Source organism: Coenobita brevimanus, chromosome 94, assembly GCF_032717465.1.
Source record: "Coenobita brevimanus isolate Jiangsu-jjx chromosome 94, ASM3271746v2, whole genome shotgun sequence".
Taxonomy (NCBI): domain Eukaryota; kingdom Metazoa; phylum Arthropoda; class Malacostraca; order Decapoda; family Coenobitidae; genus Coenobita; species Coenobita brevimanus.
The window spans coordinates 1195087-1222092 of NC_137047.1; the positions used below are offsets into that span (position 1 = coordinate 1195087).

At 47.2% G+C, this 27006-nt stretch overlaps 1 protein-coding gene across 1 annotated transcript in view; it reads left to right on the forward strand.

Annotated features, from left to right (window-relative positions):
* The window catches only part of LOC145412974 (uncharacterized), a 200684-nt gene that overhangs the window by 92061 nt on the left and 81617 nt on the right, over positions 1 to 27006 (forward strand). The window lies entirely within an intron of this gene.

Genomic DNA, 27006 nt, shown 5'->3' on the forward strand with positions numbered 1-27006 from the left:
TCCACCCCTCCATCCACTCCCTCTCCCATTCATCCTGTTCGCTCCACTCCCTCCATTCAGTCTACTCCACTCCCTCAATCTCTCCCTCCCTCCCTTCCTCCATTCACTCTCCTTGCTCCATTCTCTCCCTTCCTGTTCCTCCACACCCTTCCTCCATTCACTCTACTCCACTCTCTCAATCCCTTCCTACCTCCGTCCACTGTCTTTTCTTCATTCTCTCCCTCCACCTATTCTTCCCTCCATTCATTCGATTGGGTAGTGAAGAGAGACGCCTTCACGTGGTGGGACCGATATAACAGGGCGGTTCTTCTCCCTGGTTATACATGCGTCCCTCAGTTCCCTCCCTATCCCCCGAAAGGATGATGGTGGACTGCAGGAGGAGGGTAACTTAAGCCTGCAGTCCAACGAGTTCACGTTATGATTGACATGGGGTTGCGAGCACTATTTCATGCCAGGTTGATTTGATGGATGTAAGTTTACGGTGTGTGTGTGTGTGTGTGTGTGTGTGTGTGTGTGAGAGAGAGAGAGAGAGAGATCAGTGCTCGTTAATACCGTTGTTCTCAAGGCTTTGGTGTGTGTGTGTGTGTGTGTGTGTGTGTGTGTGTGTGTGTGTGCTTCCGTGCAGTCGTTTGCTCTGCTTGTTTGTTTTGCTCTTCCTGGTTGTGTCTCCTCTCTGCCTTCCTTCACGATTTTCTGTCATCTCTTTTCCCAGTCCGTCTCTGATCTCTTTTCCATCTCTGTCCTTTCATTCAAATCTGACTTCTTTTTTATATATTTTTCTTTCCTCTGTTTTCTTTCATTTTTTTTCATCTACTCCTTCCTCCCTCATACTTTTCCTCCATTTCTACATGTTCTTTCTCCTTTCCTCCCATTCCTCCCACTCACCATCATCTTCCTCTTTCTTTCCTTCCTACTTTCAGCTCTGTCTTCTCTCCCTCCCTCTCCACTTTTTCCTCTCCCTCTCTTTTCTCATCCCTACCTCAGTCTGCCACCTCTTCTTTTTCCTTCCTTCCCCCCTACCGTTCTGCATTCTCCCCCTTCCTCCTTTCCTTTCATTCTCCTTTTTTCCCTCCTTTCCTCCCTCTTTCCTTCCTTCCTTATTCTCTTCCTCCCTCACCTCTGCTTCTGTCTCTTCCTCCCTCCTCTTCCTACTCCTGCCTTCATTCTCCTTTTTTCTTACCTCCTTCCCTCCCACCTTTCTTCTTTACTCCCTTCCTCCTTCATCTCTGCCTCTATCCCTTCCTCTTCCCCTCCATATTACCCCCTTCCTGCTCTCATGTCCTCATCTCCATTTCTCCCTCCATATTCCTTCCTTCCTTCTCTCGTGCCTTTATCTCCTTCCTCCTCGTCTTTCCTCCCTCCTTCCCCTGCAAATTCCTTCCTTCCACCTCTCCTTTCCTCTTTTTTCCTTCCCCCCCGCCCCCCTCTCTCTCTCTCTCTCTCTCTCTCTCTCTCTCTCTCTCTCTCTCTCTCTCTCTCTCTCTCTTGTCCATCCGTGTATGCACCTAACAATGAGACAAATAACCAGGATCATACCTTTGAATTTTTCCTCTTCTCTCCTCTTCATTATTTTTTTCCTCTTCTTTCCTCTTCCTTACCTCTTTTGTCTTCCCTCCAGCTCATCTTCTTTTTTCTTTATCTTGCCATCTTCTTCTGACGCTTACTTCCTCTTCCTTGTCTTCTTCCTTTGTTTTATTTGTTCTTGTTTTTTGTTTTTTTTAACCAATTTTTTCCTCCTCCTCCTCCTCCTCCATTCATAGGCCACATAAGAGTGCTTGAGATGGTATTATGGGAGAGGGAATGTGACAAGAGAAGAGGAGGGAGAGAAAATTAACGAAGACGAGGTAAAGGAGGATGGTGAGAGAAGGGATATAGGAAGAATATGGGGCGCAGAGTGGCAGTTAAAGAGAGAGAGAGAGAGAGAGAGAGAGAGAGGATGTTCGTATATATGCATGTACTGAGTGTGAATGTCTGTAGGAGTGTAATTGTGTATACTGTATATATTTACGAGTGTGTGTATGTGAATGTATGTGCGTTTTGAGGAAGAATGGTTAATATATTTAGGTAACTTATGTATACATGTATGTACCGATATAATATGTTCGTGGATGTGTATGTTCATGGGAGAGTGTGTGTGTGAATGTATTGTATGTGTGGGTAGGGTGTAGTGTGTAGTGTAGCCTTGAAGTGAATCCCACAGGTGTAAAGGTGTATTGGAAACTGATATTAACCTTACCGCTAAATTTATATGCAGTATGAATCACGATAATTTACAGCCAGAAATAAAAGCTCATCGACATTCCTCCATGTTTTACCCTCTATAATTCTTCTTCCGCTCCAAATGGCCGAGAGTATCCCTCTGTCTCTTAGTGTTTTATTGTGTACTTCATATGACTACCACATCAAAATAGCTCACCCAACACCTTCCACCACCACAGCCAACGGGGTTGTACCGTCAGGTTTTTTCTTACCATGCCTGCACAGTGCACACCTAAAAAAAAAAACAGGATTAAGAAAATGGGAATGAATATGCCTTTACTGATATTCTCGCCGTGCTGCACGTCTAGCAAAATTGGACAAAAATTTCTGAAATATATATATACTGCTTCAGGTATTCTTTTTATTATATATATTTATGCTACGCCAAGGATGTTATGTTTTCGGCTCAGTTGATATGTGTCTTTGTCTGTGTCTGTCTGTCTGTTAGCAGCATCACGGTATGGAGAACTGTTGGGTGGAATTGCACAGAAGTTGAAAAATTGATTAAGGACCATCAGAGGAACACGTGATATAATATGAGGGAAAAAAGGTCAGTGGCCAGAGTCCAAAGGGTTGGGGAGGGGGGTGGTATTCCCCTGGTGGAGGTATTCGTTCTCTGAATGCTCATGTTTATATTTGATTCATACAAATCTCTCTCTCTCTCTCTCTCTCTCTCTCTCTCTCTCTCTCTCTCTCTCTCTCTCTCAACACACACCGTCCTTTATCACTCACATTTTTTATTTTCTCTCCTCCTCCTATGTTCACTTTCGTATCATCTTCCTTTTTCCCTCTTCTCTTTTTACTCATTTTCCTGAAGCCAGCTGTATAATATTAATTCTTGGCAGCGGCAAAGAGCACTGAGACGGGTTCCTAGAGGTCATAACAGTGGGAGGAAGAGGCCATCACACCCAGGGGGGGGAGAGAGAGAGAGAGAGAGAGAAGTTTAAACCACTGCGATTATTTTATTTTCAGAGACAGGGGGGCGCTTCCCAAAACAAAATTACATGAGTACGATGATATTTATTTCTCACCTGCTACTCTCAGTCTTATACCAATTGAAAAAGAAGCTCACGGTTTGAAGAGGTTAAGAAGCCAACCCCATAGAGTATAAAACCCGTCCCTATAATGAAGACCGTCGGAAAAAAATAATTAAATAAAACTGAAAAAATAGAATAGTAACCCCTTCTGTTGGCTGAATTTCTTCCCACTCCATCCTTACATGAAAAATATAACTACATTAGCCACCCCTCTAAATTGACCTTTTTATAGTAACCTCGATGCTGCAGAGAGACGCCTTCATGTGATGGCACTGATATAACCGAGGGACTCACCTGCCTGGATATGAAAAAGTCCCTCAGCTGCTTCCCTGTTCCCCACAAGGAGGATGGTGGACTGGAGGTGAGGTCACAGGTAATCCAAGGGCCTTAGAAACAAGAAAATGGCCCCCTGTATAGTGACCCCCTTGCCCTGTGCTCCCCCCCCCCTACATTTGAAACAATATTCAGTACCCGCTAGAGTCCCCAGTACCCCTCCCCCTATAGTCCCCAATACCCCTCCCCCAATAGTCCCCAATACCCCTCCCCCTATAGTCCCCAATACCCCTCCCCCAATAGTCTCCAATACCCCACCTCAATAGTTCCCAATACCCCTTCCCCTATAGTCCCCAATACCCCTCCCCCAATAGTCTCCAATACCCCACCTCAATAGTTCCCAATACCCCTCCCCCAAAAGTCCCCAATACCCCTCCCCCAAAAGTCCCCAGTACCCCTCCCCCAGTTTTCCTCCATACCCCTCCCCCAGTAATCCTCAGTACCCCTCCCCCTCCCCATTGCCTGCTGTGTTGGGTTATTGAACTTGGAAGGGGGCGCCTTTCATCCCGGCACGGATCCCCCTCCCTCTCTCCCCTCTCCCTCCCCTTCGTCTCTCCCCTCTCCCCCCTCTTTCTCTCCCCTCTCCTCCCCTCTCCACTGACTCTCCTCTCCAGTTCTTTGTTTTCTTACCGTATTTCTTTTCTCCCTCTTCCTTGCGTCCCTTTCCCTCTTCCTTTCATAGACTCTCTTCCCCTCCCCATCCTTCCTTCCTTCCTTCCGTCTTTCATTCATTCATTTCATTCATTCTTTCCCTTCTTCCTTCCCTCCCTCCCTCCCTCCTCACTGAGACCCACTTCCCCTTCTTCCCTCCTTGTTTCTGTCTTGCTGTTGAGGATATTATTAAGAGAGAGAGAGTTGATTGCCCGATTTTGAAAGCCTTTAGGATATATATAGAAAATGTTTGGGAACGGACTTGGTGCTTGGGAGACTTTCACTGAATGGGAGAGAGAGAGAGAGATAGTAAAGAGAGAGAGGAGGGAGGCTGTGTGAAATAGGGCGTGAAATTAATGTGCAGAGAGAGAGAGAGAGAGAGAGAAAGAGAGATTTTTTTTGTGATGAACCGCTTTATGTGATTATGATAATGATAATGATACTTTTGTTAATTGATGATGATGGTGATGATGATGATGGCTTAATTAATGTCTGCTGCTAGAGGATACCTTTAAATTATTTTGGTGATAATGATAATAATAATTTGTTTAATATATATTACTAGATAGTACTTATGCTAATTTTTTTTTTTTTACCTCTCTTCCTTCAGGTGAGTGTGGTAGGGGTGATCCAGGTGAGAGCGCGACCCTGGTCAAGACGTGCTTCGTAGCTTAGCTGATGACCTGATATGTTGAGGTTAAGTTATATGAAAGTATGTGAAAAGGGACTGAACAGGAGGGCGTGAAGGATGTAGTTAAGAAAGGTTAATGCTGTTTGAAGGATAGTTTGTCGATATCCTATATAAATAGATAGATAGATAGATAGATGGGTGAATGAATGGATTGATAGATAGATAGATAGATAAACCCTACTGTGACTACTAATGAGCCGTGAGGTGTAATCAGGAAGGCAGGTTGACTCGGGTTTACGGTAGTTGTGAGAGGCCGTAAAGTGGGTCCAGACTTCTAACACCAGGTATTCCGGTATATACACCTTCAGGATGGTATTATTACTCCCGGGCATGGTAAGGGGGTGTATTGTTTTGCCTTTTGTCTGTATATTTTTCCGTTTTTTTTTCTCTCTCTCTGATGTGTGTGTGTGTGTGTGTGTGTGTGTGTGTGTGTGTGTGTGTGTGTGTGTGTGTGTGTGTGAAGGGGTGGAGAGGGAGGACTAATGTATTCTGTCGCCCCCGCCCTCCCTGGCATGTGACACTTTTATCCGATCTCCTGCGGTTGCCCTTAGGTCTTGCTACTGGTTGGAGGGAGGGGAGGAAAGAGGAGGGGCGGGGTGTGTTGGGGAGGATAGAGGGGGGTGTTGGGGAGGGAAGAGAGGGGAGGGGGGAAAGGGGGGTGATGTTGGCGAGGAAGGGAGGGAATAGGTATGGAAGGAGGCGAGGGATAGGGCCTAAGTGGAAGAGTGAGGGGAAGGAGGGAGTTGTGTTGTTGCGGGAGAGGATGAAGAAGAGTGTGGTAGAGTGGAGTTTGGGGGGGATGAGTGAGAGAGGAGGAGGCTTAAATAGATAAGTAACTGTCCTCAGGTAATAATAAGTGATCAGTTACACAGGTAGACAGGTGCAGTTGGGAATGAACGAGCCTGATGAGACTGGTGACGTAAAAATGAGAATAGGAGTTTGGGCAATTCAGGTAGGTGAGGTGGGACAGGTGATGTTAGGATGGTAGGTGAGACATGTGAGGTGGTATGGGACAAGTATTGGTTGGTCGGTGAAACAGGTCAAGTGAAACAGGATAGATGTGGACTGGTAGCGAAACAGGTCAGGTGATACTGGGGAGTCAAGGCAGGTAGATGGGGGAAGGTCAGGTGGGATTGGGCAAGTGCGGGCAGACAGAGCAACAGGTGTGATCTGTGACCACTTCCTTGTAAGGCACAAACTCAGGCCAGGTGGGAGGAAGGAAATCAAGGCAGGGCGGGGCAGGAGGAAGAGTGGGCGAGGCCGGGGCAGGGCAGGGCGGAGTACAGGGAGTTGGGTAGGTTAGGGCAGGGCAGGACGGGCTGAATTGCAGGGAGGACAAGGCAGGGTAGGGCACGGCGGAGAAGGGCGGCATGGTCGGGTTGATGTTTTGATGAGTGTACCTTAATTTATATATATTGTCTTATATGTCGATAAACAAACCAACTAACTAACCAGGAGAGAAAGGATCAGGTGCAAGGAGGGGGAAGGTATTGGACGGAACAGGAAGCAGAGAAGAAGGAACTGGAATAAGAAAACTTTGATGGAATTAAAAGATATTGAAAGAACTGGAAGGTACTAAATGAATTGGAGAGATAGTGATGAAAGAATAAGAAACGAGATGAAGGAACTGGAGGGAATGAAAGGAGGGAGGGAATTACTGGAGGAGAGAAAGAATGGAAGGCGTGGGGAAGGTAGGAGGTAAAAGTGAGAATGATACCTTCTTATTTAGGTTGAGGTGGTCCCCGCCCCCAGTGTCAAGAAGGGAGGCGAAGCGGTATTGACTGCGGCGGTAATGGTGTGTGAAGAGTCCAAAGAGTCCGTCCACCCTTACCTTACCTCACCCCGCCCTCACCTCACCCCGCCCCACCCTCACCCCGCCCTCACCTCACCTCACTTACACCCTCTCACCTCACCCCAGCCTCACTTCTACCTCATATATGGTTCACACGCTCTTCTCACCCGCACCCGGCCTCACCTACACACACTTCACATACATTATGACTTAGTTCACCGCACTACACCTCGCCCACACCCACCCACACTCACTTCATCAACACCCTCTTCCACCCACACACCTTCCTCACAATACCTCCGTCCCCCCACACGCAGGTGATTGTGTATGTATGTATGTATGTATGTACCAGGTATATGTGTATGTATGTGTTTTTTTTGTGTGTGTGTGTCATCCCTTGCTCCACCCTTCACCAGGCCACCACGCCCCTGGGAGCCTGGTGACCATTTAAATGCTGTGATGGACAGATCCTGTGGTTCCGTAGAGTGGAGCCAACACCCTCCCCTGTGGTGTGTGTGTGTGTGTGTGAGAGAGAGAGTGTTTCAGTATACACAAGGCCAACTTTCCATTATCAATACAACACATGCATTATTAGACCTATGGATGCACTTTATGCCCATTACTCTACCCCATTGTGTGTGTGTGTGTGTGTGTGTGTGTGTGTGTGTGTGTGTGTGTGTGTGTGTGTGTTTACGGGTGTAGGGGTTCTCACAGCGGGCGTCGGCGGTAGGGAGGTTTGCGTGTGGGAGTATGGACAGCTAAATGGTTACTTACTTGACGGAGCACGGGCCTAGAGGGAAGGGAAGAGGGAAGGAGGGAGGGAAGGAAATTGGAAGGAGGAAGGGAAGAGATGGGAAGGAGGGAGGAGAGAAAAAAAGAGAGGGGAAGGAGGGAGGGGAGGAAAGAGATTGGAAGGAGGGAGGGAAGGAAAGATATTGGAAGGAGGGAGGGGAGGAAAGAAATTGGAACGAGGGAGGGAAGGAAAGATATTGGAAGGAGGGAGGGGAGGAGATGGAAAGGAGGGAGGGGAGAGATTGGAAGGAGGGGAGAGAATGTGATTGGAAGGAAGGGGAGTGGAAAAGGGGATGGAAGGAAAGATATTGGAAGGAGGGAGGGGAGAGATGAAGATTGGAAGGAGGGAGGGAAGGAAAAAGATTAAAATGGGTTAGAGAGAGAAAGAGAGGAAGAAAGGGATTGAGGAAAGGATGGAGGAGGAGGAGGAAGTAGGAAAGGAGGAAGGAGAGAAGGACCTTCAACAAGTAAAGTGAGAAAGATTGCATAGAGCAATGAGAGGTCTGAAATGGTGAGAAGGAGAGAGAAGATGGTAACAGGGCGAAAAAGGTGGGAGGAGGGAAACGGAAGAGAATGTAAGGGGAGAAGAGGGTGATGCGGAAGTGGAGGAAGAGGAGACAAGAGACATGCAGTGAGTGGAAGGGGGGAAGGAAAGGGAGATTGTGAAACGAAAACAAATGCAGATAGGAAAAACACTGAAGGGAGGAACGCAGTATAGATGAAAACATTGTTATGGAGGATTAACAAGAGAGGAAAGGGATGAGAAGAGGGGAAAGGGAGCTTGTAGATAAAGTGACAGAAAAGGCAAGGGACACGAGGGGAAAGGGGAGGGACGAGAGGGGAAAGGAGAGGGACGAGAGGGGAAAGGGGAGAGACGAGAGGGGAAAAGGGGGGGAAAAGAGTAAAGTAGAACTCGCCTCCCCGTACACCCATAACATTGACTGTCCTGGAATACCTCTGTCTAGTACTCTCACATCCTCAGGGACTTCACTCCATCGGATTGCCCTTCTCCGAGACTGGAATAAGAGTGTGTGGTGAGGGTAGGACAGAGGCACCGGGGTACTATACTCTTTTTACTCCAGCTTGGCCTAAAATTTCCATCTCTCCATCTTGAATGTCTTCCTCTCATCCCCATCAATTTCTTCCCCTCTCCTCTCACTCCCTCCACTTCTACCCTCACTCCTCCCTTCAATACTCACACCCACCTCACTTCCCCCTTCAATACTCACACCCACCTCACTTCCCCACTCCCTTTATTCCCCGTTTCCCTTTCCCCCCTCCCATCAGTCACCCCCTCTCCATTCCCCGCCTCTTATTCCCCCTCCCCTCATCCCGACCCACCCTCATTAAGCCGATACACTGATGGTTCATGTCGCATAATGACCTCTGCTTGGTCATTAGGGAAGGGGCAGGGAGCTGTAACTGAGAGAGAGAGAGAGAGAGAGAGTAAAGCAGATGGAACGAACTACAGGCGGGAGAGTTGGTGTTAATGGCAAGTGGGAGAAGAAAATGAAAAAAAAAAAATAATAAGGAAACAAAATTATACAACAGAAGAAGTCAAGAAAATTGATGGAAGAAAATGAATAACTGAGCATAACTGGAGCCGAATGGACGAGGAAAAACACTGAAATCAAGAAAACAAAACCAGGAAATAAGGAAGAAAAGTTGTAAGAAGGAGAGGAGGCAAAAAAAGGAAGATTGGGAAGAAAATGGGAGGTGTGGTGAAGGGAGAACAAAGAAAATGGGAAGCAAGAAGTATGGGTAAACAGAAGGGGAAGGGGAGACAAAATTAAAGGTGATAGAGAGAGAGAGAGAGAGTTGAGATATATTTGAGACACACACACACACACACACACACACACACACACACACACACACACACACACACACACACACACACACACACACATTCGCGATAATAAATGCACATTCACATACACACGCAGACGTCAAAAATCCCCTTACACTTCAGGAGTTTCGCACGAGTACAGTAAGATTTCTACCATTATATTCGTATCTTATTGCCACTACCATACCCACGCCCACACCAGCAGACTGAGCCGTCGCCACAACACATATACCATCAGGTGAGTTTCTAGTGAAGCGCTATTTCTGGACCACCTTTATATTATTGATTTGCTAAGGAAATGGTCCGTATTGCGTAGGGTTAAGGTAGCTCCCTAGCGCCTCCTCCATAGCGATTTATTTTTGGATACGACTCGGTAATATCAATTTGTATGCTGTCATTGCTGGGTATCATGGTATTTGAATGATTTATATGACGCAGAAGAGGACAGTAAGGAGTCATCAGCAAAATAAATCGGTTAGGAAGAGGTGTGAGGGAACTTCCTTAACAGACAAGAATACGGATCTAGATGTCGGCAGTTTTTTTTTTTTTTTTTTTTTTTTTCGAGATACAGACTGATCCTGTAGAGTTGGCATGAAAAGTCCTGTCGCCCTCCTGTTTCTTCTTCATGGTCAGTGAAAAGCATTGCGGTGGACTTGCAGCAGGAGACACTGAGGACGCTGATCAGTGGCCAGATTCAGTGATCAGTGTAGGTAGCTGTGGATTCAATAGACTGAATTTCAAAGCCCGTGGAGAGGAAAGCAGGGGAGACGACGGAGCTTTTGAGGTCGACTGTACATCTGGTTACCAGGAGAGACGACAGAACTTTTGATGTCGACTGTATATCAGGTTACCTTGTGCGGTTTCGAGCATCACCTTCCTCAGTACGTCATGGGCAGGGGACTTTATATAGCATTCAGTTGGTACGTCAGCCAAATTGCATATCCACCGACCTTAATCCATTAGTTCCCTCTTACTGTCATGTTCTACCTCTTCATCTCCTCCTCTCCTCCCCACACTCACATACTCCAGACCTCTCCACTTCATATCCTCTCCTCCCCACACGCACACTTTTCACCTCTCCACTTCGTCTTCCCCTGTCCTTCCCACACGCACACATACTCCTTACCTTTCCTCTTCGTCTCCTCCCCACACCCGCACACTCGCCACCTCTCCACTTCATTTCCTCCTCTCCTCCCCCCATATACATACACCTCACCTCTCCTTTTCATCTCCTCTCTTCCTCACACTCACACACTCCTCACCTCTCCTCTCCCTCTTTTCCTCTCTTTCCTTTCGTCGTTGCACCACCACTGATGGACTCCTGACAGATCGACTCCAGCTTAGGCAGGACATAATTTGAGGATGCGAATGTCATTAAAACAATTTCCACTTCCACAAGACTCAGTAAAATGTCATTAGCATCTCCCTTGAACATTGTTACACCAAACCTTAATTATCTATGTGTTCGTCGATTTTGCAAGCTCCCTAACACCTTTTCAGTACCGATTTATTATGCTTGTTACACCATTTTATTCGTCTTATATCCACGTAGTTTGCATAGATTTCGTTGACGAGAAAACGATTTGACATGTTACTTGGACCTAGTGATATAATTTTGGAATATCGCAGTACAGACAGGTACATATATTTATCCAAGTCCTTACCTCTTTTCTTAGCCTCATCTATAATGTTCTTTTTACTGCTCCTCTCAGACGTCTTCTCCCCAGCTATACCTGATTTTCCTACCGCTTCCCACGCTTCTAATCTTCCCTACATTGGCCGTCCCCCCTTCCTATCTTGGCTAATCTCCCCACCCCATTACCGTCCACTACCTTCTCGACCCCCGCCCCTTTACCCCCTTCCTTGTCACTATTTCCTTCTCTTCTGTCATCCCTTCCTTTTCTCCTCTCTCTTCCCCATCCTTTCCCCCTACATTTTCCGCTACTTTCTTCTTTCCCCTTCCCCTCATCTTCCCCTGTTTTCATCTCTTCCCTACCCATCCCTTTTCCCTTCCCCCATCCCCAGCTCACTCTTCTCCTTTCTCTTTTCTTACCTCCATATTCATCCTCTTCCTTTCCCTCTCCTTTCCACTACCATCTTTCACCTCTCACTTTACTTCCTACCATTCCCCATCCTTCTCTCCACCCTCTTGTGCTTTCACCTCTCCTTTCCTCTTCCCCACCCTCTCCCTTCTTCTACCAGTCATTCACCCCACACTCTACCTCTTTGCCTTTCCTTCTCTGAACCCGCTTCTACTTTAACATCGCCTTTCGTCTTCCTCCCTTTCCCTCCTTCCCTTCGCCTACCATCCCTCCTTACCTTCGCCTCCCATTTCTCCTTTCCCTCGTTCCCTTCGCGTCTCATCCCTCCTTCCCTCCGCCTCCCATCTCTCCTTTCCCATCGCCTTCCCCACATACACGCCATAACACTCCTCCCTTCCCCCTGTCAGAGCCAAGCACCATAACTCAGGGGTATAATGACGAGGCCGACATTAAAAGGAAACAGTGCGCCATAATAAAGTAATTACTTTTATTACACTCGCCTTAAAATTTCACCGCGCCATAATACTGCCCTCATACACTGCACCATAACACACATATATTGCACCATCACACACACACACACACACACACACACACACACACACACACACACACACACACACACACACACACACACACACACACACACACACACACACGAAGGAGACAGCAAGTTAACTAGATAGATAAATAGATAGATGGTTAGATGTTCTGTATGACCTTGATAGATGAAGGCAGTAGATATACCAGTATATAAATAAAGACATAGGGGACAAAGAGAGAGGAAGGGAAGGAGACGAGGACTATAGGGGTGAGTGTGTGTGTGTGTGTGTATGTGAGAGAGAGAGAGAGGTGGGGAGTCAAGTTTAGAGGGGGGTACAGGGGGGCAAGGGAGAGCATTTAGGGTCCACTGGGTGCTGGTGAGGAAGGTTAAAGGAGTGATCTGGGTCAAGGAAGACAGAGGGGACTTAATTCCTCATCTGATTAGGCCAGGAGAAGGGCGTTGGGGAGGCGAAGGGCTGGGGGAGCAAGTTGAGAGAAGGGAAGAGAGCGGGGAGGACTGTGGGGGTGATGGGAGAAGAAGGGAAAGAGTGGAAAGTAAGGGTGAATGTGGGAAAGGGAGAGAGTGGGGAAGACTATGGGGTTAAAGGAACTGAATAACCTAAAAGAGAAAACCCACAAAAAGAAAGTAAGTAAGAGGAAAACATTAATATTAACTACGTAAAAGTATTGTCTTCCAGCCGACCGTAGTAGGCTAATCTCACTTTCTCCTCTGGTGGATGTCTCTTTGTAATGGCCTAGTTCTTCTCCTTCTAATTAGCGTGTAATCTGTGGCGTTATTATGATGATGTGTGAAGAAATGATGGTGTGTAATGTAAGGAGCGTCATTGTGTGGTGGGGTATGGGCCACTTGTTACCTCTGTCGTGATGAGGGTGGATTAGGAGCTGGTTTCTTGTGATCTTAAGGTGTGATGTCTTGTGGAGTTAGTAATATTAGTAGGAGCTTTTGTTTCACCTTACTCTTGATTGTTTGTTTTGCATAGGGCACTATAATGTTATCCTATCTCACTTTGTTTAATAATAATAATAGGCGTCTGGCAATAGATAGAGAGAGAATAATAACAATAATAATAATAATATCCATTTATTTGGTGTGAGTAATATAGATTAGAATATTAATCCACCACCTGCTAGAAATAACCCGATAATAAAGAGATTTGAAAGACCCGCCAAAAGTAACAAAAATACGTTTCATTCCTTTATTTTTATTTTTTGTATTTTTTTTAATGGCGTTGGTCAGTGATTAGAGGGAGGCGTGTGGGCTACCGAGTGATAATTGTGGTGGTGGTAATCTTGTCTGCTGTGACGCTAATGGCCAGGTAGGTGATTATAATTTTTGTTACCTGTTGATCATTGTCGGATTAAGCCAGGTTGAGCTAAGTATTAAGTCAGCAGATAAAATCCCGTGTCTTCGTTGGCTTATCCTTGTTACTCAGAAGGGTTTATTTTAACGTAATGAAATCGTGGTGTGTGGTTTGTTATGGTTTATGATGGTGTGTGTGAAGTGTTGTGTTTGTGGTGTAAGGTGTGTGTTATTGTGTGATGGTGGTGAGTTGTAATGTGCGAGCTGTGATGTTGATGTGGTGTGTGAGAAGCGTGGTGTTGTACGATGTGGTGTGGTGTGAGAGGTGTGGTATGATGTGGTGTGATGTGAGAGGTGTGGTGTAGTATGATGCAGTGTGGTGTGAGAGGTGTGGTGTAGTATGATGCAGTGTGGTGTGAGAGGTGTGGTGTAGTATGATGCAGTGTGGTGTGAGAGGTGTGGTGTAGTAAGATGCCGTGTGGTGTGAGAGGTGTGATGTAGTATGATGCCATGTGGTGTGAGAGGTGTGGTGTAGTATGATGCAGTGTGGTGTGAGAGGTGTGGTGTAGTATGATGCAGTGTGGTGTGAGAGGTGTGGTGTAGTATGATGTGGTGTGATGTGAGAGGTGTGGTGTAGTATGATGCAGTGTGGTGTGAGAGGTGTGGTGTGGTGTGGTGTGACGCCCTAGCCAGCGGTGTGGATGGAGAAAACCTCACGCACAGTAAACCGGTTTGTGCATTTGGCCCCTCCCTCACTTTACCTTTCCCTCCATACCTCTCTTTCCTCTCACATGTTCCCCCTACTGTCTTTACCTTACTCTTCCCTCCCTACCTCCCTTACCTTCTGACCCCTCCCTTACCTTACCTTCGCTTTCCTCCATACGTCACCTCTCCTCCACTGCTCGCATGTTTCCCTCCCTCCACTACCTTCCCTTTCCCTCCCTACCCCCAGCAACTCTCTGCCTCACCATTATTCTCACGTATTTCCCTCCGTACCCCTGCCTCACTTTCTCTTTCCTCTCAGTCTGATATTTCCTCCTCCCTTCCTAATTCTTCTCTCCCTTCACATGTCCCCCTCCTCTACCTTACTTTTCTCTCTCCTTACTTTACCTTCTCGCTTCCTACCTCACTACTACTTTCACCTGTTTCCCTCCCCACCTCACCTCTGATCTCTCCTCAGCACCTCTCCTTACCTCATTTTTCCTTCCTTCCCTCATATCTTGTCTCCTTACATCGTCTTCCTCTCCTCTTACATCGTCTCTCCATTCCTTAGCACCTCTCCTTCATTCGTCTTTCCCTCCTCCATATCTTCTCTTCTTTCCTTGGCACCTCTCCTTACTTCATCTTTCCCTCCTCTATATCTTCTCTCCTTTTCTTTGCATCCACTTCACTTCACTTACCACAGTACCCCCTCCATCACTCTTACCCTTCCTCCTCTCCCCCTCCACCAACTTGCCATCTCACCTGACCCCAGCATCCCTCCCTCTTTCAGCATCTTCTCTCCCTCAGCATCTCACCTTACTTCAGCATCTCTCATCACCCTTCCCTCCCTCACTCCCTCCCTGACCTTCATCTTAATTCCGCTTTCTCTTCTCTGTTTCCACTCTCTTCATTGAACTTCGGGGCTCGTCCTCCCTCTCTCTCCCTCTCCCTCCGTCCCCTCCCTGCCCCTTGCCACTCACCCCCTGCTTCCTCCCCCTCCCTGCCCCCCGTCACTCACTCCACTCATTGAACTGGGACCCACGATTCTCTCTTTCTTTTCTCCCCATCCCTCCTTCCTTCCCTCCCTTCACCCTTCATCCTCTTTCATAGTTCACCCTATTCACTTATCTACAATTCTATTCTCCCTATTCCCCCCCCTTCCCATCTCCCTTTTTCCTTCTCCTTCTCTCCCCTCTTCTTGCCTCCCCTCCCCTTCCCTCTCTCCTCTCTCTCCTTCCTTCCTTATCCCCATCCCTTCCATCCTTAATGCCTTCCAGTATGTGCTCCATTCTCTAAATTCAGTTCTCTTTCTCTTTCCTTCTTTCCTTTCCTCTGTCCCCCCACTCATTCCCTCCTCTCTCCCTAATCCCTGCCTCCCATAATTCTCTCCACTCTCAGGACCCTTGTCTCCTCTCTGCACATCATCTGTGTATCGATTAAAAAATGTTCTGTATCAATAAATAAAAAAAAAAGGCGTTTCGTTGTGTGTCGTTTTTGTATGTTTGTAAAGATCTCTCTCTCTCTCTCTCTCTCTCTCTCTCTCTCGAATATTCCCATCCTTCGCTCTTTCCTTTCCCCCCATCTCATCCATCCTTTCTCCCTTCCTTTTCCTTCCATTTTCCTTTTTCCTTCCCTCTGCCGGTCATCCCCTGAGTGAGTGTAAAGGAAAAGTGCCAGACTGGGGAGGTACTTGGAGAGAGAATGGCGATGGGGAGGAGGGGAGAGAGGGGAGGAAATGGGAGAAGAGGAAAGTAGGTAGGTAGGTGGAAGAAGAGATGCGAATGGGAGGAGGGAAAGGAGGAAATAGAAGAAAAAAGTAGGAGAAATGAAGAAAGAAGTGAAATTGGAAGAAAAAATAAAATAACTAGAAGGAAGGAAGGGAGAGAGAGAGAGAGAAGGAAGACTGCTAGATGAAAGGTGAGAGGAAGAAGAGAGGGGAAGGGAAATTGGGGAAGAAATGGAGGAGGGCGGAGGTAAGAGCAAATGGAGAAAGATAGAGGAAGGGAGGGAAAGAGGGAGAAACTAAAGAGATGATTGGAAGGAGAGGAAGGATGAAAGGAAGAAGGGAGATGAAGGGAAATTAAGAAGTGGAGGTGGGAAATATGAGAAAATGAATTGGTAAAAGGGGGAAAATAATGAAAGGGGGCGATTAGTACGGTAGGGAGAAATAGTGAGACAAGGAGGAGGCGTAATAATAATGTTGATATATATATAGACAGGAAGAAGAGACGAAAAGTGAGTATTATGTCAGAAGCAAGAATAGTAACGTGGGAAGAAACATAGCATAACATAACATAACATAGGAAGAAATAGGGAATAAGGAAGGATGTATAATAAGAATGACGAGGAATATGTGAAGAGGAAGACATGAAAAGGAGGGACGTTAACATAGGAAGAAATAGGGAATAAGGAAGGATGTATAATAAGAATGCCGAGGAATATGTGAAGAGGAAGAGGTGAAAAGGAGGGACGTGTATATAAAACAAGAGGGATAATAATGGAGAAGGAAGAAGGAGAGGAGAGGAGGAAGGGGAGGAAAGAGGGATGAAGGAAGAAGGTGTCTGAAAATATACGGTGCTGAGGGAAAATGTAGGGAGGGAGGGGAGATAAGAGAGGAAAAATATATAAGAGGAAGGGGAGGAAGAGAGGAGGGTGGAAGAGAAAAAGACATTAGCCAAGAGAAGGAGAGAGGCTGAGAGGAGAGAAGGATGGAGGAAGAGGGCAGAGATGAGAGGGAGACACGTAAGAAGGAGTGGGAAGAGGAAGAAGAGAGGGAAGAGGGAGAGAAGAATGAGGTACTAAAGGGAGGAGGAAGGAAAAGAGATATAGAGGCACAAATGAAAGGAGGAGGGAGTAAGAAAAGAAGGAGAGGAGAAGGAGGTAGGGAGACGAGAGGGAGAGGAGGAGGAGGTAGTGAAGGAAGGAAAAGGAGAGAAGACTGAAGAAGGTAGAGAGAGGAGAATGAAGGAGTTGGGGAGAGGAGAGTGAAGGAGGTAGGGAGAGGAGAGTGAAGGAGGTAGGGAGAGGAGAGTGAAGGAGGTAGGGAGAGAAGGAGAGTGAGGGAGGGAGGGCTGGTGGTCATGGTAGACAGCTGGTGGAGAGATGAAGCTCAGGGTATTGTGTGTCGCATCCTCTTTCTCCATCCCTCCCTCTCCTTCCCTCCAGCCATCTTCCTCTCCCTTCCTTCCTCTCTCCCTCCACCTGCCTTTCTCTCCCATCCTTCCTTTCTCCTTCCCTTTTGCTGTCTTCCTCGCCTTTCCTTCCTCTCTTCCTCCTTTCAGTTCTCTTTCTTTCCCATCCTTCCTACCGGTCTCTCTCTCTCTCTCTCTCTCTCTCTCTCTCTCTCTCTCTCTCTCTCTCTCACTTCTGTCGCCTCTTCCATCTCTCCTTCCCTCCTTATCTCCCTTCCTCTCCCTCCTTTTCTCCCTCCCTCCATTCTTCAGCCTTCCTTCCTTTCTCTTCTATTGTCACTGACACAAAACAACTCCTCCTCCTCCCCCCCCCTTTCCTCTTGCTTTTGTCCCCTCCTTCGTCTTCCTCTCTTCTTCCCTTTCCTCATCCTTTTCTCCCCTAGATTCTCTCCTCTCCTTCCCTCCTCTCCACCCTTTCATCCTCTCCACCCTTTCCTCCTCTCCACCCTTTCCTCCTCTCCTCTTTTCTTCCCCTCCTCTTCTCTCCACTCTCTCCTCCTCTGCTCTTCTCTCCATTCTTTACCCCCCTGCGTCTTCACTCCCTTTCTCCTTCCGTGTTTACCTCTCAGCCGGGAATTCCCCCCAGCTACCCACTTTCCCCTCCATCCCTTTTTTCCCCTTTCCTCCCCGTCTCAGGTTCGCATACACACCTTAGCCCCCGCCCCCCATCTCTCTCTCTCTCTCTCTCTCTCTCTCACACACACACACACACACACACACACACACACACACACACACACACACACACACACACACACACACACACACACACACACACACACACACACACACACACACACACCTGCCATTTCCACATTGCTGTACCGTTTTTCCCTCACTTTTTCTCCTCTTTTTCCTTCCCCTCTTAGGCTCTCATATAGCAACCCAGGTCTTAAGCCCTCTCACTCACCCCTCTCTCTTCTGTCCTTCTCTTCTCTCCCCCCTCTCTCGTTCTCTCCTTTTCTCTCTCCCCTCTCCTCCCTACTCTCCGCATCCCTCCCTTCCTTTCTCTCCTACTTCCCTTCTCTTTCTTTTTTCTCCCATCCCTCCTCCTCCTCCTCCTCCTCCTCCTCCTCCTCGTTTCTCCATTCTTCCTCTCCCTTTTCTTGTCTCCCCTTCCTCTCCTCTTTTCTTCTCACTCTCCTTGCTTCCCCTCCCGCCCCTTTCTTCCTCCCTCCCCAAACCTCCTTTCTTGACTCCCTATTCTCCCCACTCTACCTTTCTTCTCCTCCCTCTTCTACTGTTTCCTCCCTCACTCTCCTTTCTCCCCTCCTCTCTCTTCCTCCCACCTCACCTTCCTTTCCCTCATTATTTGTCCCTTTTTTCTTATATTTTTTCACAGACTCCTTTTTCACCCAACCTTTACATCTTTAATAGTTTGGGGCATAACCTCTCCCCACATCAACCAAACACCCCATCAAAGCTCCCCCGCCCCACCCCACATCAACCAAACACCCCATCAAACTTCCCTACCCCACCCCACATCAACCAAACACCCCATCAAAGCTCCCCCACCCCACCGCACATCAACCAAACACCCCATCAAGCTCCCCCGCCCCACCCACATCAACCAAACACCCCATCAAACTTCCCTACCCCACCCCACATCAACCAAACACCCCATCAAGCTCCCACATCAACCAAACACCCCATCAAGCCCTCCCACCCCACCCCACATCAACCAAACACCCCATCAAGCTCCCCCATATCAACCAAACACCCCATCAACCTCCCCCACCCCACCCCACCAGCCTGACCCCCCAAGAGTGTTATATAGATACACAGACTTAGGGTCCTTACTGGATGGTCAGGCCTTAATATTAATAACAAAACTTACTTGCTAATTACAGAAGTTTAAGAAGGGGATAGCAGGGGTGAAGGGCCTTTCCCCCCCCCACCCTCCAGTCCCTCCGGTCATCAGCCGTAGAACCACCACCTTACTTAGCTAATATTACCAAAGGAAATTTTATAGGAACGTTAGCAAATAGGACTAAAGGTAATCAATTATATATATATATTTTTTTAGCTCAAATTTGGCCCAGATATTCATCCTTTTTGCTTCTAATTTCACGTACTTCACTTCCTTTTGTAGCTCATTTCACGTAGCTTAGGGGCAGAAAAAGACATTACTAGGCCCAGCATCCTCTTCATAACACTTCTTCATGACTAGCAGCCTATTCTAGTGGTAGTCTGTTGTTACACCTTAACATTCACGATGAAGATATGGCACTTTTGGTCCAAGTTAAAGTAATGTAATCGGGTGATACGAGTCGTGAAAAATAATTCTCTTGTAATCTGAGTTGAATTTACGAGTAATCCTCTGCAAGTATCATTAATAAACTGAAGCAACAAGTCGTCGTTCTGAAGGGGTTAAAGAAAGGTGGAATTAAAGGAACAGTCGCTGAGTTAGCTCCTTTACTACTATGACGTGTGACTTTCATGTGTTCCTGTCAGTTCCAGACCATTTTCTCCAACTCAGTAAAGACCATCCGTGTCGAGAGGTCTGATGAACACTACAACTAATCGCCCCCAGTTCGAGAAATATATCCTGAGAATTAAATCGCCGAGAGACAGCAGGAACACAATAAAAGAGAGGGTGAAACGAAATGGAGAACCGTTTCGCATTAAGGAAACTAGGTGAATGAAAGAGAACAACAAGAGGTGGAAGAAAATGGGAGTGTTAGTGGATGGTGAAAGACAATAGGGGTGACTGTACAAAAAACCTGTGGTGGAGAGAAAGTAGTAGCCAGGGAACGTCACAAAAACACCAAGTTGAGAAGTGCCGGGGAGGTAAAGTGGTGGTTGGGTGGGGGATGTACTGAGGTAGTCGTGGAGGAGGCGGTGGCCGTGGTGGAGAGGGTGGGAGGCTGTGGTAGAGAGGGATTGTGGTGGAGAGGGAAGGCTGTGGTGTTGTGGGACGGCTACAGTACTGGTGGGAAAGGGGTGGCTGTGCCAGGAAGGGGTCGGTGGTGGAGAGGGTGGGGGGGTATGATGGTGAGGGGGCGGCTGTAGAAGCGGTGGAGGGGGGCGGTTAGGTATGGCGAAATAGGGATGGAGGGGTTTGACTGTAGTTGCGGTTGACCAGGGAGGAGGTCAGCTGTAGTAGTGGTGGAGCAGGGCGGCTAAAGTAGTGGTAGAGGGGGGCGGCATCTGTGGTGGAATAAGGATGAGTGTGGTAAATAGTGGATGTGATGGCGGAAAGCGTTGGTTATAGTGGAGGGGGGCGTGTGTGTGGTGGGAGTGGGGGTGGGTCTGTGGCTGTGGTGGGGAGGGGTGACTGTGGCCGCAGAAGAAGAGGAGGGGGGGCGGGTGTGGGTGTGGGTGGCAGTTAGGGCGGGGGGATAGCGGCTCCCTGTTGCACCGTAAAGGAGACCACCCAGCCAGTTTATGACACCATGGACCGAGTGTGTGTGTGTGTGTGTGTGTGTGTGTGTGTGTGTGTGTGTGTGTGGAGGGGGGGGCCAAGGGGAAGGTAGGCACTGAACGATGTCTGGCTCTGGTCTGTTATTGGTGAGTCTGGAGAATAAACGCAAAATAGAGGGAAACTTCGAATTGCTAGATAAGACTGAATAGAGTAATTGCTGGATATAATTGATTGGGTAATTGATAATGCAAGATTAAGGGTGTTAGTTAGCGTATTGAATTTAGTGATCAGATGCGGAGTAAGTTTTGTTGATTGTTATTTAAAAGTTAGGTGGATGGTTAGTGGTGCTGATGATTGCATTACTGTTAGTGAATTGGGTGTTGCAAGATTGAGATGTTGATTATTGTAAGGCTATTGAATGGACTGAATAATGATAAAAGGGGCAGTTGTGAAGACAGGTAATTTCACGCCAGACACCTGCATGTATGAGTTTAATTAATACCGGTAGCAAGTCATTCATTTTACAAAGCTAGTGAAGGGAGCTGGGTGAATGTACAGAGAAAAGAAAAGGAGTTTATGTAATATTATAGAAACAAAAGTGGTTTACGAGTTGCTTTGTAAACAATTCTTGGCCAATAAGTTTCTTTTGGATTTAATTACTTGTTTTTGATGTTGATATTAATGTTGGTGATGATGCACATGTGTTTTTTGTTGTGGATGGTGATGATGGTGGTGGTGGTGGTGGTGGTGGCGATGGTGATGTGTATGAAGATGTGGTTTTTGTTGTTGCTGTTGTTGTTGTTGTTGTTGTCATGCACGATATAACTTAGACATAATTCTTGTTAATAATGTTATTTATGGTGTACTGAAATGATAATTATACAGGAAGTAAGGGTGATATCAAAGAATAACAAGATATTTGCCGGGGAACAGGAAGTGCAGGATATGAACTGTGGAGAGGAGGAAGAGGAGGAGAAGAAGAAGTAGGAGGAGGAGGAGGAGGAGTTGACGGATAGAGGGGGAGGAGAAGAAGGAGGAGAAGTATGTAGGAAGAGGAGGAGGAGGAGTTGAAAATAAAGGAGGAAGGGAAGAAAAGAAGATTTTTTTTTGCCAGGAAGTGAAGGAGGGGAGGGAGAGAGAGAGAGAGAGAGAGAGAGAGAGAGAGAGAGAGGAAAAGGAAGGAACAGAAAGAAAAATATGGAGGAAGAAGATGGAAAGATGAAAGGAGAAAACCTGAAGAGCTTTGTGAAGATTTTGTGAGTTAAGAATCGGGAGGGTGTGAAGGAGCTTTGTGTTGAGCTGGTCAGGTATTGTGTGTCCCAGCCTGGTAACCCACACGCCAACCACACCACCACAACCACAGCTACCACCATTACCACATCTACCACTACCACAGCTACCACCATTACCACACCACCACAGCCACATCTACCACAGATACCACAGCCCCAGCAGTATCAGTCACCACCACAACCACAGCTGCCACAACACCACAGTGTCCCACACAGTCATCACACTATCACCACATCTTTCACTGTGACCACCATTACCACAGCTGCCTCTCTCTTCATTACCACAACCACCACAGCACCACCACCACCACCACCACAGTGAAGATGAGAGAAAATGAAGGAAAACATGAGAGTAGACATACATAGTAATTGTAGATGAGGAAATAAAGGTGAAGGAGTCTCTCTCTCTCTCTCTCTCTCTCTCTCTCTCTCTCTCTCTCTCTCTCTCTCTCTCTCTCTCTCATCCCTTTATGCACACATCGATCTTCAGGGCATATTTTGGGAGGCGTGGGGAGGGGGAAAGGGAGGGGGAGGGATGGGGGGAGGTGTGGAGAGAGAGATGGAGTGGGGGGGAGAGAGGAGTGGACAGAGTGGAGAGGAGAGAGAGGGAGAAAAAATATAATCAGCCACACAACCCAAGTAAAATTCCATGTATTATTTTTCCCAGTAATTTTTATCGTCCTCATCCTGTTCATCCTGAAAAATGCTCGTACATCTAAAAATAACACGTCCCCTCCGTATTTAAAACTCTTATTGCGCATTACCTTTCTCGGGGGAAATAAATGCTTGTTGTGTGTGTGTGTGTGTGTGTGTGTGTGTGTGTGTGTGTGTGTGTGTAAAAGTGTGTAATGTGCTGTAATTTTGTTATTATTAAGGTGCACATGTAATATAATAATAATAATAATAATAATAATGATAATAATAATACTGGTAATAATACCGGTAATAATTTTGATAATAAACACAGCAGCAACCCCAGCCTCACACTCCTTCCTCTCACCCCCGTAGCTGTAATGTGCTGTAATTTTAGGGAGTACAAGGGTGTACATGTAATCTGGAGTGTAATGGCCTGTCCAGTATCTTGTAGTTCGCACCTCTGACCTAATTATCTGCACGATAGACTAAATGACCTGTACTATTTATATACTGCGTGTTGAACCAGGTCGTTAGCGTTGAGTGGGCGTTGTAGTGTATCAGGATTTGGTTTTAACTCTTTCCATCCCCTGTCGTATTCTTTTTTCCTTCTTTCCATTGTAACTCCTTGCATCTGGTTGCCTATTCTTTGTTCCTGCGACCCCCAGGCGATATTACTCAACGCACGAGAGACATGAAGCAGTGGGGGAGCTAAAGATGTGTGTGTCTGACCCCCCCTTCCCTTTCGATGTCATTCCTATGCCAAGTAGTATCGCCATGTCGCAGTGAGGATATAACAAACGACACACCACGGGATGCAAGGGGTTAATAAATTGGCCAGGGGTTAACAGACGTCAAAATAAAGACCTTAGTGCTGGAAAGGGACATGGGGAGTGGAAAAATGGAGAGTGGGAAAGTGGAGAGTGGAAAAATGGAGACTATATGTAAATGGAGAGTGGGAATGAGTGGAAAAATGGCAAGTATCTTAACGCCCTTCAGTGTGTGAGATATCCCCAAACCAGCTCACATAATTTTGCTCCAGGGTGTAATAAAATAATTGAGACATCATGGCGGAGGAGGGGCTAATTTCTGACAAATCTAAAGCTATTCTGAGTGGGCAGTTGGTGTGAAATATTGTGTTCAGGGAGACTTTTGGCATGTAATTTGTTAGCCTGGGATTGGGGACTTGTGGAGCTGTGTGTATGTCCGTGTGGGTGGTGTGGATTGTTAGTGTGTGGATGGTAATAGTTTTTTAAGGATGGTGAGGCAGTGGAAGGCTGATGCAAGTGGAAGGGGATAGAGCTCGGTGTGTGGGAGGTAGGGTTAAAGGAATGGGTGGAATGGATGGTGAGTAGCGAATGGTGAGGCAGGGTAAGAGTTAAACAGAAGGATAGGGAGTGTGGCAGGGGTGATGAGGATGTGGCTAGTGAGGGGAGGGGAGAAGTGGGTGTTGATGTGGAAGTTGAGGCAAGAGAAAGAGAAGATGTGGGTGGTGAAGCATTGGGGTATGGGTAAAACAGGGGGTGTAGGTGAGGCAGAAGGATGTGTGGGTGAAGTAGGGGGAGGGGTGGATGAGAGTTGTGAGACAGGGGTATGTGGGGATGAGGCAGGGGGATGTGTAGGTGAGGCAGGGGGAGGGTTGGATGAGGGTAGTGCTGTGGGTGAGGCAGGGGGAAGGTAGATGTGGTCGGTGGGACAAGGGGGAGGGGGGTAGTGGGTCTTGGTGTGGGGAAGGGGGGAGGGGTAGGTGAGAGTTGTACTGATAACGCCAGACACCGTATCTTGTTGACGCCTTCCTGCCGCTCCCTTCACTACTCTCTTTACCCTCCCTTCGCTTCTCATTTCTCATCTCATCTCATCTCCCTTATCTCCACTCGCTCTTCATCTATCTCGTCTCATTTTCCTCCTTTCCTCTTCCCTTCCTCTTCTTTCTCATTAGCCTACCACTATCCCTCCCCCCTTCTTTTTCGTCCCTTCTCCTCATCTTACATATCATCACAGTACATCTCTCTCTTTCCTCCTGCCCCTTCCAGTCCCATCGCGTCCCTTCCCTTTCATTTCAGTGTAATTTCTCCCTCTCATTCCCCTTTCCGATCCCTACCCATCCCTTTCCCTTCTGTCCCCTCCGTTTCCCTTGACATTCCTCCCTTCTCCATCCCTTCCCTCCCTCCCCTCCACCCTGAAGAGAGGGAGGGAGGAAGGGCGGGGGGGAGGAAGGAAATTATCAGCCAGTGTGAGAGAAGAGGGAGATAGTGTTATGGCGGGAGGAGTTGTTAATTATTCTACTCCTGTCAATCTCTCTCGGCATCTTCTCTGTTTCCTTGACTACTGGGTTTTCTGTGTATTCCTGTGTATATGTTTGCCTCCTCATGTATACCAGTGCGTTTCTCTTCTGCTTTGTGTATAGACCTTCCTCATCATGTGTACCTGCATGCATGTACCAGTGTTATCCTGCCTCGTTGTGTGTTTATCTCTATGCATCTCTGCCTGCCTTCTTCAGTATACATCTGCGAGTATGTATCTGTCTGTCTGTCTGTCTTTCTGTGGTCTATATATACATTCTGTTCCTCTGCCTTTGCCAACCTTATTTACCTGTCTGCAGTATATACATGCATATTTACCTACCTACTGTACATATCAACCTACCTGCCTACCTATCTTCCTGCCTACCTACCTACCCACCTTCCTGCCTACCTACCTGCCTACCTCCCAACATACTTACATACCTACTTCTGCCTGTGTATCTCAGTCAGTGCAATCATTTTTGTTTCATCTGACTTTGACTTGCTTGCTAGTGCTTTGAGCTTTGAGTCCAGCCTCTGGGCCACTTTCGTCTGCATTTACACCGCTTTCGTTGTGAAGTTGTCAGAGAGAGTGAGAGAATATTATGTATGTGTGCGTGTGTATGTATATATGTATAGCTGTTAGTTACGCTCATGGTGTTTAACTTTGCATGCTAATTAACTCGTTTCTCGCTCAGTTACCTTCTAATTTAATGACAGTCTTTAGGCAATTAGCTGTCTCCCTAGTACTGTCTATGGTGAGGCTGCTTTTCCTTCCATCGTCATCATCATCGTCGTCGTCGTCGTCGTCGTCGTCGTCGTGGTCATGATCGTTTTCGTGGTCGCCGTCGTCTTCGTTCTCTTTCGTTCTCTTCGCTCTCTGTTCCTTATTCCTCTGCACCATTGCCTCCCCCCTCCCCCCAGTCTCCCCTTCCCTTCTTTATTTCCTGATGGTATAGTGATCTAGTGCGCCACTCGGGAGGACGATTATGGGTTACATGCAGATTTGAACCCCCACTCCCCCTATTTTCTTCTCCACCTCTCCTTTCTCCCCTCCCATCATCTCCCACCCTCTCCCCCATCCCCCTCCACTTTCTTCCCATTCCCCCTCTTTCCCCTCTCCCCCATCCCCGTCCACTTTCTTCCCACACCCCCTCTTTTTCCCCCATCCCCATCGTGCGTCACAAGAGGGTCCCTGACGTCCTCCCTCCTTGTACGGCCACCAACTCGTCCCTCTCCTCTCTCGCTCTTCCCCCACTCATTTTCTTTCCCTCCTCCCCCTCTCTGTCCCCTCTATCTCCCCTCTCTCCCGTCTCCCCCCTCCCCCTCTCTCTTACTATGGTGCTGAAGATGTTACGGGTCTGCTACGGTGACTATATGTGGATGGAATGGGAGGGATGTTGGCATGCATGACGGATGATTAGTGTGGACGTCAGGTAACAATGGATGGTCTTTTATCATGATGTGAATAGTTAGTTTGTCCCATAACACACACACACACACACACACACACACACACACACACACACACACACACACACACACACACACACACACACACACACACACACACACACACACATTTATTATGATGACTAATAATTTCGATGATGATGACGTTGATGATGATAATGACTGATGATTACAGTGACTAACAGCAGCAAATGTGATGTATTTAGACTTTCTCAGGTTCATAGTTGTGTTTGTCCCTCCTCCAAGACATACACACCCAGACAGCCAGCCTCCCAGCGGACTCTAAAGGGCTCTAAATCCTTTCCTAGAGCTCCAGCCGGTTTCCAATAAAGGCCTGCAGTGTCACCAACCCAGGCGTGAGGCAAGAGGGTCGGGGAGGAGGGGTGTTGTGAGAGAAGGAAATAGGTCGAGAGGTGGAAAAGATAAGAGACTCGTGGCCTTATTCTCGTCGGTTCAGGAAGCTCCCTAAGACCGTCTCCTAAGCGATTTATTTTGCTTATTACACCTTACTAACATCACTTATCTCCCAGCATCTTCATCTGTCATCACTTATTCTCTCAGCAGCTGCATTTTACAGCATCACTTATTTCAACATCATCTCAGTCACCACCACGTCTCTCAGTATCACCCTATTACATCACTTCCCTCAGCATCTTTATCTCTACGTTTTTTACAGCATCATTTACCTCTAATCATCTTCATCTTTGTTATCACCTCGTCTCAGCATCACTCATCTCCCAACATCTTCATCTGTCTTCA